The sequence below is a fragment of the Physcomitrium patens genome, chromosome 3 (assembly GCF_059467195.1).
Source record: "Physcomitrium patens ecotype Gransden chromosome 3, ASM5946719v1, whole genome shotgun sequence".
Classification (NCBI taxonomy): domain Eukaryota; kingdom Viridiplantae; phylum Streptophyta; class Bryopsida; order Funariales; family Funariaceae; genus Physcomitrium; species Physcomitrium patens.
In genome coordinates this window covers 3,562,414-3,574,864 of record NC_143412.1, presented here as the reverse complement: position 1 = coordinate 3,574,864, position 12,451 = coordinate 3,562,414, and positions in this window count along the sequence as shown.

The following is a 12,451-nucleotide window of genomic DNA, read 5'->3' as shown; positions in this document are numbered from 1 at the left end:
ATTTGAATGGACTTCACTCATTGTTAAGAACATGAATCTCAAAGAAAGAAAATCCTCAATACATTCTTATATCATTCAAAAGAACTAAAAAATCATTCAAAGATAATATAATATTGAATTAGAATAGCTATTGCTAAAAATAAGAAGACTAAAAAGTCTTGAAATAAGACTAAGAATTAGAAAGGGATTGACAAGAGTGAAGAAGGCTTCATTCTTGCCTCTATATATACTCTTAACTAAGAGCTACGTGGCGATGTCCTATAGAACCTCCAAATCTTGTTGACTTTACAAGACACATATCTTAATTTACAAGGCAAGTTTTTTATATGTGCACTACATAGTTAGCTTGTTTTACAAGCTATTATTACGTATTTAAGTTATTGACTAAGTTTCTAATCTATCAATCAACTATAAATACATATAAAGTCAAGCAACATCTATGAAGCTTTTAGGAACCTTCTCTAAAAGGTCTTATGAAATTAATCTACTTTTATATATTTTTTCCTATTCCTATCTAATTGTATAGGTATTTATAAGAATATCTATGTATGTCTATGACATAATCTCTATTCTAAAGACGGGTTCTTCAAGGAATGATCTTCATATGTTAAAGAAATCTAAGATGTAGCAAATTATATTTGTCACATACTTCGATCTTTATTTTCTTTGAAGATGGTTAATAGGTCTTCTCAGCCATCAAAAAGGTCTCATCTTAAGGTAAGAAGACTACCCTATTATTTGGTTGTTGTTGAGGCCTTCAAAACTTCCTTCAAATAAAACATTTGGAATACCGTTAGGAGTTGTTTCTACTTCTAATAAAATCACCCAACATTGAGAGTCTCTTCAAAGGTCATGTTACTAAACACGTTGTCGTGTTGTGGTTTGGCTACTATATAAAAATAATGTAATTATGTACTTAATATATAATTTATTAAATAATATGGTGAGAGCCATGTTAGTAGATTTTAATTGGTTGTAGAATATAATTTGATTATTACCTTGAGAAGAGGTTGTTTAAAAAGATTACTATAGAATTTGTATAACTTTAATTTCTTTTGATAGTGGCTTTTAAGATTGGTTTTGATTGATAGTAACTTCTAAATATTTAGAGTCACCTTTGTTAGACATTAGTGACCTTTGAAAACTTATTTTAGTTATTTTATTTGGTATTTAGAGCATAAATTATATAAATCTTATCAGAAAAAGGGTTGAAGAAGGATTTTGGTAGCAAAGGCAGTAATTAGGGCACTAATATAGATGAATGGAAATGAATGATGAAAATCTCCATTCCCATTGATCAAAAATCATGACCAATAGGCTTTGAAGAGGCTGCCCAAGGCCATATTAGAGATTAGGGTTAGTTTTTCGAGGCCACTCGAACTTTGAAGGTTAGGATCAATAAGTTTAGATTTTTGGCTATGGTTTTGGTACAAATCTTGTATGATTTGGGGTATACATGAAGGAGATATAGGCACTCAAAGTTAAGATATTAGTTTGGGAGCTATTGTCACTCTTTTTGATATTACGCATGGATACGGAAGCCAATTGAGGACTGGTGACTGCGATTGAAGAGAGCACTTTTGTAGCTATATTTTTTGTATACTGCTTGTTGGATTCCAAGTTGGAATAAAGGAATTATTGGATTTTGAAGTCAGCAGATGCAATCTAAGGATAGTAAGTGACCCGATTTACTAGTGGTTGTGTGTTGAGCTATATCTTGAGCAATTTGACAAGGTTTTGGCTCAAAATTTTAGGAAATGCATAAATTTATGTTAATAAAATTTTTACATAAGTTTGATAATATTTGAGTATTGGATTCTTGAGATATTAAGAAAATAGTACTCGGGTGCTTGTAAATTAAGATTTAGAGCATCTGCTAGGATATTTTAGATGCCCAAAGATTAGAAGTGAATTTGCGGCTGGTTTTTTTTTGTAAAAGTTAAGAGTGAATTCTACCTATCCTATAATTTTGAGACAAACTGAATGGCTAGATCAAGAGTTATGAATTTCTAAAGTTTGAGATAAAAAAATCCTTCGTAGGAAAAATATGTTTTGAAGGGATTTTGTTATATTTTGAGTTTTATACAAAGTAAAGAAGTTTTCGAAGCTAAGACAAGATTTATATAAAGATTTAAGCTAAAATCTCTACAGCTAGATATCTAGTGTATTCTTAGATAGCAAATCACATGATACAACAACGTATAATCCTGCATCTTTTAGTTTTTGTACTACATGACAAATATGAACTTCATACTTTTTTGTGTTCTTAAAATAGATTAAAATATTTTCTAAATAATAGATGATAAAATTATCAAGAAAATCACAAAAGACATCATTTATTGAATGTCAAAAAGTAGTTGGTGAGTTCGTGAATCCAAAAAGCATGACATTATATTCAAAATATCCATACCTAATTCAGAAAGCAGACTTCTATTTATCTCCTTCTTTGATGGGAGCCATGTTATATGCTCTTTATAGATCTATTTTTATATAGATCTTTGCTTGATTTAATTAATAAAGAAGTCTTGAAATCATAAGTAGAAGATACCTATTTTTGATGGTGATTTTGTTAAGTCCGTAATAATCTATACACTGTTGTATTGTATTTGCTTATAGTATATAAAATTTAGTTAGGACATATAATATGTTCATAAGTCTTGGTATATGTTAGAATGGTTAATAGATTAATTTTAAGAGAGTAGATATAATAAACTTTATTTTGAGTTTTATCTTTTTTGATTATAGCATTTCAAAAAGATTATAGGATCTAAATGTTTAGTATAAAGCCTTGAGAAGAGATTAGAGCCTAAAAAGAAAGTCTTTACTAAGAGGAAGCTTATTGAGAGGGATGAAAGGAATACATAGTTGGATGAAGGTAAGGAAATGGGAAACTTCATTCCAAATTGGTCAAAGGCCATGCCCAATGGGCTTCAAGGAGGCTGCCCAAGGCCTTATTAGGGATTAGGATTTTTCTTTCGAAGTTATTTGAGCTTTGGAGGCTAAAATCATCAAGTTTAGGTTTTTAGATATGGATTGGATACAAATTTTGTGTAATTTAGAGTTTTTATCAAGGAGTTATTGGTGCTCAAAGTTAAGGTATTAATTTTGTATCTATTGTCATTCTTTGGGGTATAACATGCATTTATAGAAAGCAACAAAGGATCGGCAACTAGGATTGAAGAGAGCACTTCTTCAACTATACTTTTTATATTCTATTTAATGAATTTGGAGTTTAGATAAAGAAGTTATAGAGGGTTGAAGTTAGTGCATCCAAATCAAAGGTAGTAAGTAAGTGATTTTATTCATGGTAATGGTTTGAACCATATCTTGTGTTTCTGGACGAATTTTTGGCTAAAAAATTTTGAAAATGATAAATTATTATTTTAAAAAGCCATAAATTTAAATTTTGTGGCATTTAAGTGCTTAATTTGTGAGATATGAAGAAATTTTCATGCAAGTATATAAATACTAAGATTTGAAGCTACTATTAGGATTTTAGTGATATCATAAGATCCGCAATAAATTTGTAATTGAAATTTGTTTTGATTGTTGTTAGAAGTACATTACTACTTTATATAAAATTTGAATGTGTTTGAACTTTCCAACTGGAAGATATGAATTTTTGAAGTTTGGGAATAATATCCCATAAGGATATATAAGGATTTAGAAGTTTTATCATATATTGGATGTTTTTGGAAACTTAAGACTTGTATATTTGGTGTAATAGCACCTAAAAGTATTATATACATATATAAAAACTTGGTCTTTCTTATCTCAAGACTTAATTGAATAATTAGTGGGAGCTAGGAGCTTAGTGCTTTCTTGAAGCAAACTCTCTCTATCTCGACAAAACATTTGCATAGATCAATCTTTTTTCTTCACAAATAAGATAGAAGCGTCAACTAAAAGATCAATAGAACAATCATAAGGACAATACTCCAGAAAAATATGTGTATTTTTTATTTTTAAAAACGTCTTGAAAATCTTCATATTAGCTAAGAATATCACTTGATATATATTCACCATCAACAATGGGCATGGCATATATAGCAAAAGATGGCCCTTCATTTGTGGCATGCATGAAAATTCTTGTACTTATTAATAAGTATTTGGATGTGCCAGACTTATAGATTTCTACTTGCCTAGTAGGATGTAAATATAATTAAAAGCTTCAACAGTAAGTTACAATTCTTTTTATAATTTTTAACATATTTTTACTAATTTTAATGTTAATACAACAAATTAATAGATCCATATTAGTTTTTTAGTTAATTATGACTTTGATCATATTTTTAGGTTATTAATTAAATTGATACTTCTAATTAGTATATTAATAAGCTATTTTAAAATTCAAAAGAAAAAATAGTAAATTTAGAAGGTCTATGATTTTTTTTCTTGAATTACTTTAAATCTTTTTTTAGTAATAAAATTATAATTTTAGTAGAATTTTTCTTCTAATTCTTAGGAATTATATCTTAAATTAATCCACAATCTTAATTATCAATCCAAAAGCTAATTTCTAATTTGACTATGGTTAAAAAGTCCTTTAAATCTAATTGCTTTATCTTTTTAATTAATTTTGAAGATTTTTAAGCTTAAATTTTATTTTATAATTTAATTAGATTAAAAATATAAATTCTAATTGTTAAATTAATGACGATCTTAAAAAGATGGAGACAAGCTAAATTTTTGGTGGAGTTTCCTCTCATAGTGATTTTAATCACTACTTGAAGTTAAAAAAAAAAAGAAAAAAAAAATTGAAAAAAATCACAAATTCAAGGCTAATTTACGATTAGGTTTTGGATTTGCCAAGAGCTCATGCTTAAGGGAGTTTAAATTAAAGAATGGTGATTATGAAGGCTTTGATGGCAAGAATCCTTATTAATTTCCAAGTAGGCTAATTAGAATTAGAATTGTAGTTGAAATTTACAACTAAATTAGCAAATTAATTGATTCTTATGTTTTAAAACTCAGATTTGGGCTTGTGAATAGTTGATCTTAGGATAAAAATATGTTTTAGAGACATTGGTGGTATTAGTTTCACCAAAAAGATACTAGTTTTTGAATTTTAGGCCTTTCCAGCCTTGAAATCGGATTTGGACTGAGAATAATTGAGGACCCTTGATCTTAGTTAGGGATTTTCCGATTTTGATAGTGGAGATGTGTCCCCTACTTTTGGGCCTCCTCCCACCTGATTAGGAAGGCTTGGGTGACCGAGCTCTCTCTTTCTCTCCATCTTCTTGTGGCAAAATCATGGCAAAATGTTCTCCCATCTTGTGAACACAAATCTTCTTCTTTAAACTTGTATGGCCTCAGTTTTAATGCTCAGTCTATCTCTTTTTATTTTATTTCTATGAAACTTTGTAAGCAGATTCTACTCACCCTTAGCTTTGTAATGGTATAAGGCATGTCTGATTTGAAGTTGTGAAGTTGTGAATTGTTAGCAAATTTTTGAACTACAAGGGATGTGTTGCCCTCAACTTGACATACTCTAAGTAAGTTTTTCTTCCCTAATCACCTTCTAATGACATCTCTTAGCACCTAAATTGCTATATTATCACTCATTCGTCTTATTATCATTGATAAATTTTATTTAATAAATTCAAAGAACTTTTATCTCACTTGGAAATTAATCTTAAATTCTTATCTTTCCATCTATTCTTATCTTTCCATCTATTCTTACCCTTAAGGATAAAATAATATAAAAATATAAAAATAAAAATAAAAATTAATCTCATCTTTTAATTTTTTTCTATTTTTTTAACCTTGACCTTTTAACTTTTACTTTTAACCTTCAACTTTTACTTTTATTACTTTTAAACTATCACTTAATTTTTAATTATTAATTCTAACTTAAATTTTTAATTTAATTTTTTTTATTTTAATTTTTTAATCTTCCAAATTCCATCTTTTATCTTTAAGACAACTTGACATCATGTTAGTGCTGAACTTAAATATTTAAGGTTGTTTATTACTGAATTTTTAATTCTAGATGAAGTTTTGTCATAAAAACTTCATCCATAGATAACTTCCTATATAGAACTCTAATTTACATGATTAATATTACCTTGGAAAGCCCTAGACTAGCACTCTAGCATGATATTAATTGTTTTTAATTTATTTTACTCTAATTCATAATTTTTAGAGTTTAAGTTTGATAGAATAAGTCTTAGAAGGTACTTAACTAAATGAACTACAAATTCTAAAAAATAAATCATAAAAAAGTATAACTAATTTATTGTGTTGGTGGATTAATCTTGATTATTACCTCATTTTGGTTTTCCTATCTTATAGATGATTTGCATCTCCACATTAATTAATATTGGGCTATGATGTAGATTATGATTTATTTAAATCAAATTTAAGTGATGAGAGAAAAATCCTCTCTCATAGGACCTTGGACTAAACTATGGAAAAAATTAAGATTGTCAGAAATCTAGCCTATCTGAGGGTTATATCTTTCTAACCATGACAATCTTAAAATAATTAGATTATAAAGAGATTTAATGACATTAAATATTACTAAACTATTGTGGCTACTAATTGCTACTTCTTCAAGAATAATTTCATGTGTAATATCCCCAGAAGATTATAAATGCCCATCTATTACTTCTACATGAATATGTTTGATTTTCTTATTTAAAGATATATCTTATTTTTTGACAAAGTCTTCATCCCTAAAATAAGCTGAGGCTCTTGAATCCAACAACGCTAAGACTTTGTGATTTTTTAGTCCTAAACAAACTTCTATAGTAAAATAAGATGAGAAATCAAAAGATAGAATATGACCTTTATTAGATATTGCACATGATTCTAGCTGCACGGCCCCTATTATAGCTGAAGTAACTAGTTTTCCAATACAGTCTTTTGTGGTAGTCGTGCTCTTCATTTTATAATTGTATTATTTCTTTAGATAATATTGAACAATATGTTTAACTTCTCTACAATATAAGCATAAGCCTTCTTAACTTCATTGATATTTTTTCTACTTTGTGAGGAATTTAAAACGTACCGTATCAATTTGCATTGATTTTGGCTTTCATAAATAAGTTTTTAAAAAGTAAGGAATTTTTGTCATTATTTGATTTATTCTTCTTTAGCCATATCTTTGTTCTTGATATCTTTTAAATAATTGATTATCACATGTAATGGCTTGAGTAATAAATTATTTCAAAGATTTTATTTTTGGCATTGTCATTAACAAGTCTTTGGCATTATTCTTTAATCCATATCAAAATTGATTGATAAGGATTTTGTCATTCTAGTCCACATTACAAGCAAGGTTTTGAAATTCAATAATATGTATAATAGCTAATCGTGATCCTTGCCATGAAAATACAAGCTTGATCTCTGCTATTCTTTCTTGATCACTTTTTCCAAATGTAGCTGTAAACACTTCTAAAAAATAAATTCCAATCATAAAGAAGTCGCAAATCTTTTTCCATTAAAGGTATAAACTAAGAGAGAATACTTCTTGATAGAAGTGCACCTATGAATTTGCCTTGAGTAAATCCATTTGGATATTAGAAAGGATGCTACTTTAGATAGAGCTTGATTTGTTACAAAAATCCTTAAAATTTTGTTCTTGTTCCATCAAACTTCTCAAGCATACTAATCCTTATCCTCATCATACTTATAAAAGCGAAACTCCATGGATTTGGTTGTGAAGTCAATCTACTTACTTCCTTCAATTGCATAACTTCTTGTCACAAACTTTAAACTTCTTCCATAGGCATAGGCATAGTATCTCTATGATTCACATTGAAAATACATGTTATTTCAACTCTTAGAGTATTGACAAGCTCATGAAAATCTGCAATAGTTACAAATCTATTCTCACTTTTGCTGAGAGTAGCATCCATAATTTTTCCTTCTATAAACAACTCAAACAAATTCAAAAAGTTAAATTAGAAGAGGGTAACCTACAACCTTTAATAAAAATTTCTACAAAGAAGGATAATCCACTCTCTTTAAGGAAAAGATTAATGTTATAAAACAAGATTTTTTTGTTTAAAGGTAGATAGTTTGTAACCTTCAAAATACAATAATAGAAGTGGAATAATCCACTTACCTCTAAAACAAGAAAGAAATAATATGTTAGCATTCTTATTAAATTGTCAAGGACATGAACCTCAAAAAAAGAAAACCCTCAATACATTCTTGTATCATTTAAAGAAATTAGAAAGTCACTTAAAGATGATATAATATTAAACTAAAATGGCTATTTCCAAAAATAAGAAGACTAAAAAGTCTTGAAACAAGACTAAGGACTAGAAAGGCATTAATAAGAGTGAAGAAGGCTTCATTCTTGCCTCCATATATACTCTTAACTAGGAGCTATATGGCAATATCCTATAGGACCTCTAAAATGTGTTGACTTTATAAGATACATATCTTAACTTATAAGGCAAGTTTTCTATGTATACGCTGTCATGTTGTAACATGTCTATATGATGAAAATATAAATGAAGAAGACTTATTAATATTTAGTCATCTTGGATATTAGAAGCAGTGGCCAATTCCAGTGCAAATACTGAGAGGCCAGGTTCAGTCATTCCATTACAGTCAGCCAAGGCATACTCACTAGTAACGAAATGCTTCGTTTGATTCCAACAACGAGAGTCAACAGAAAAGGGAAAGGACCAATTCAACGACGGGTGAGCCTGGTTCGAAGAACCAATTGGATCCAATTTCAGAAGACCTCGAATCTAGGTCCTATTACGGGCCTCTTACCCAATATGAGACCTGACTTGGTCGGGCAGCCCAATGTGGTCCGATTACGGGCTTCGATTTCATTTCAGGTTGTTCTGATTCTTTGTACCGTTTTGGGAACGTCCTTTTGGTAAAAGGATCTCTTAAAGGCAAAAATGGAGGGGAGAAAGCTCCGTTGGTTGTTCCAATTTAGAGAATCCAAGGCGAAAGAATAGGATCTTCTCAGGGTTAAAGGGGAGGATAGGTTAAAAAATGAAGGGAGGAGAATCAGGGTTTTGAGGATCAGAGAGCTAACTTCACGCGTGGAAAAGACAGAGAGTTGGGGGTTTTTTTTTTCTTCATAGGATTTTGGAAAGACTGAGGCAATCGTTGCTGAAAGTCAGTGATATATTGGTGAACTGGATTTTTTTTCCGAAAGAGAGAAAAGGCTGGTACTTTTGATTGTTGATGAAATGAGAGATACTTCTGTGGTTGAAATTCAGAGTTGTCTAGAAGGTTGAGTATTCTGAATGCATACGTGGTTGTGTTTATATGACTGTACGGATAGAGGATATCTGCCAACAGTTTAAAGAGGTTTTGGGAGTCGGCAAATTGGAGTTTGTTTAGGGTTTCTATGATAACTAGGGACCTATCGACAGGGATAAGAGGAATATTGGCAAGCGGCCAAGGGACATCGGTGCGGATTGTAGCATAGCCTCACAATCTGTAAGCGAGGTTGAATTGGAACTTCTTGAGCATTCGAAAGGACTTGCAGAGACACTAGCGATAGATATTTCACAACAAGTTGGAAGGGCAGATTGAGGATCACAACTTGCCGAAGTTCACGGTCTAGGATTAAGGTAATTAACGATAAAGATGAAATAAAAAACATAAAATAAATAAAATAAAATAAAAATAACAAAAGAGATTGAAGTTATATAGGATCTCTAGGTATTTTATATTAGAATTAAGATTTTACATTGCAATCCGATATAGATTGTATTTGGGTAGTCAAGAACACGATAGACTGCTTGAGTACTAACGAAACACCATACTACTTCCTACAGCCAGATGTCCAGCACGTTCTCAAGCAAGATAGTACGTAATATGATAATGCCACATACTTAGCTTGTTTTGCAAGCTAGTAATACATGTTTAACTTGTTGGCTAAGTTTCTAACCTATCAATCAACTACAAATACATATAAAGTCAAGCAACATCTTTGAAGCTTCTAGAAAGCTTTTCTAAAAGGTCTTATGAAATTAACCTACTTTTATCTATTTTTACCTAATCCTACTTAATTATATAGGTATTTTCTACAATACCTATGTATGTCCATGACACTTATTTATTACTCTTCTTGACAAATTTTAGGAACATAATGTATATAATATATATATATATATATATAATTTATTATATAATATAGTAAAAGCCATCTTATTAAATTTTAGTTAGTTACAAAATATAATTAGATAACTACTTTGAAGTAGTTAGTTTAAAAGGGCTATTATTGAAGTTGATTTTATGTTGATAAAAGTTTTATATATTTAGAACCATCTTTATTAGACATTGGTTATTCTTGAAATCTTCTTTTGTTTCTTATACTCAGTATTTAGGGCACATTCTATACAAAACTTATTAATAAAAGGATTAGAAAAGAATATGGATGAATAGAGATGGATGATAAAAATTTATATTCTTATTAGTCAAAATTTTTGTTCAATAGACTTCAAGGAGGTTGCTTGAGATCTTATTAGAAATTAGGAATACTTTTTTGAGATCATTTGAACTTAAAAAGCTAAGATTGGAGAATTTAGGATTTTGGCTATAGTTTTGGTATAAATTTTGAATGATTTGGAGTTTTTATGAAAGAGATATAGACATTTAAAGTTAAGGTGTTGATTTTGTAACTACTATCACTCTTTTGGACATAAAGCATGTATACAAAATGTAATGAAGGATGAGCGACTAAGATTGGAGTAAATACTTTTTTGGCTACATTTTTCATGTATTGCTTGTTGAATTCAAAGCTAGATGGAAGGAGATATAGGAAGTTGAAATCAGTGCTTGCAATCTAACAACAATAAATGAACCAATTTACTAGTGGTTGTATTTTGAGCTATATCGTATGTTATTTGACAAGATTTTACTTAAAAATTTTCAAAAATATATTTTATCATATTACTAAACTTTATATAAATATTTTTTGGCATTGGAATCTTGGATTTTTGAGATATGAAGAAAATAGTATTTGAGTGCTTGTAAATTAGGATTTAGAGCATCTGCTAGGATTTTTAAGATGCCAAACAATCTGAAGTATATTTACAATTTATTTTATTTACAGTAAAGTATAAGGATAAATTCTAAATTCTTTAGAAGTTTTAGAAAATTTAAACAATTACATCAATAGATATGAATTTCTAAAATTTGAGGAGAAAAAATCTTTTGTATGAAAAATATATTTTGAAAGGATTTTGCTACAATTTGGACATTTTATGCAAAGTAAAGGGATTTTTGGAAGCCAAGAATATATATATATATATATATATATATATTAAAGATGGAGATATAGAGCTATGAAAAAATCATGATATAAAGATAGATTTTTGTAAGGAGATTATAGATTTTCTTTGAGCTTATTGAAAATTAAGCTTATCGATAAATTAATTAACTATGATTTGGTATAAAAAAGGATGTTAAGGTATTTTTAGATACTTTAAAAAGTCTTATATATAAATCTTCTTAAATATAAAATATTTTATTAATAGAATAAATTTTGATACTATTATATTTATTTTGCCTCTTTAATAAGAATATATCATTTATTAAAATGCATCTAATAACTTAAAGCTAAACTCTCTATAGCTAGGTATCTAGTATATTTTTAGATAAAAAATCACACCATATGGTAATGGTTTGAAGATCTATTATAATTAAAAGAGCTTTGGCAGCTTGTCATTGAAAATATCTAAGAAAAATAAATTTTATGCAAAGCATTACTAAGGCATATAACCAAAGTGCACCTTTGTTGAAGGTAATGTCGTTATATGCTGCTTGTAAGATCCAAAAATATGAGAGTCAAAATTAGATTTAATTTAGTAGAAATTATTCTAAATTTAGTTAAAATTATCTAATAATATTATATTATTAATAAATTAAGCATTGTATGATCTAATTAAATTTTTGATTAATATAAATAATTCAAAATTTGCCATGCTTTAATAAATTTGTCTTTTCAATTTCAAATCTTAGGTAATATTTGAAATCAGCTAAACACCACTAATTCACCTAATTTCTAAAGTATTTTAAACAAGACGGATATTCCAATCTTGAGTATCTTTATTAAGTCTACTTCTTCCATTGAAACGAGTTAATTCATTAGTCTTGTCAATTTTGTTGCCACCATGTCAAATCCATATTTATCCACTTTTGAATATCTTTATATCATTATGATTATGGCAATTGTACTCATTTCTATCATTATTTATACTTTTGGGCCTCTATAGATTAAATATATTGTATGCTCTCTCAATTCTATATTTATGCTTAATTTAGCTCACTTTAAAAAAATTTCATTCTTCTTTTTTTCTCTTATATCCAATATTCTAGTTCTTTCTTATTCTTCCATATCTTGCATTATAGCTAATATAGCAAATAACTTCTTTTACATTCCAAAGGCCTTCATCACTTGGAAGCATATAAATAATTATAAGTAGTATTGAGAGCATGACTTAGTAAGACTATACAAGTCCAAAAC